At 37.6% G+C, this 1,071-nt stretch overlaps 1 protein-coding gene across 1 annotated transcript in view; it reads left to right on the top strand.

Annotated features, from left to right (window-relative positions):
• DSG2 (desmoglein 2) overlaps positions 1–1,071 on the top strand; it is a 50,333-nt gene that overhangs the window by 23,431 nt on the left and 25,831 nt on the right. The gene's annotated exons all lie outside the window — the stretch shown is intronic.

Below are 1,071 nucleotides of genomic sequence, written 5' to 3'. Positions count from 1 at the left end.
TCATTTAAAATTAATATTACCAGCTTCTTTTTTAAAATGTGGGCTACTAGAAGATTTAAAATTATGTAGGCTGGGTGTGGTGGCGGACACCTCTAATCCGAGCACTTTGGGAGGTGTGGTGATGGACACCTGTAATCCGAGCATTTTGGGAAGCCAGGGCAGGAATATCTCTTGAACCTAGGAGTTTGAGGCTACGGTGAGCTATGATGACACCACTGCATTCCAGCCTGGGAAACAGAAACACCCTGTCTCAAAACAAAACAAAAAATACATGAAAATAACACTGTTCTCAAAGCTGTACTTTGACTGTTCTGAGGCCTCTGAAATCAGGATTGGGTTTATTAGAGAGTCCTAAAGCACCATTCCTCATTTGTGGTTCTCTAATGAAACGCCAGGCAACTTCTCCAACTGCTAATACTTAATGCGGGGGTGAGAATGGGGGGTGGAAACAGGAGTCTCAGTTAGAGAATAAAAATATTGTAAAGGAAGGAATGACCATGTATTGTAAATCTCAATTGGAAGGGAAATTGGAGTAGGTTTTCTAGAAAGGCTGTTCTCTCAAACATTTCACTGTATTTCTAACTCAAAGAGAAAATGTTAAATAAAAGGGGAAAATAGAATTTTTAAATATTGCATACATGAAGATCTTAACAGACAAGAGTAGAATGTTGTCGTCAGATATAAATCATCGTCCAAGTGCACTGTATTTAGTATTAATGAAAAAAATGATTTCACTCTGCTGCCCAGATGGGAAGAATTGTGTCCAGTATTTTTATTGAGACTTTTGTAAATTAAAGAATATGATTATGCCTAAGATTTATCCCTTTTCACTTAATATTAGAATGAAAAAGTATTACTTTGAATTAGTAGTGTGATTTTTTTTTTTTTTTAACAAGCAGCTGTCTCTGAAGTATGGCAAGTTTAGCCACTAATGACGGCTGATACTTCCTGGGAATGTACCACGTGCCAGGTGTTCTAAGCCTTTGTGTGGATGAACCCATTTAAACCACATAGAAACCTGTGAGGCGGAGCCACTTATTATCCCCATTTTACACATAACTAACTTGAAGA

Source organism: Otolemur garnettii, unplaced genomic scaffold (assembly GCF_000181295.1).
Source record: "Otolemur garnettii isolate 467f Iridium unplaced genomic scaffold, OtoGar3 scaffold00012, whole genome shotgun sequence".
In the NCBI taxonomy this organism is placed as follows: Eukaryota; Metazoa; Chordata; class Mammalia; order Primates; family Galagidae; genus Otolemur; species Otolemur garnettii.
Note: the sequence above shows the minus strand (reverse complement) of the source record. Positions and strands in the feature narration are given on the sequence as shown.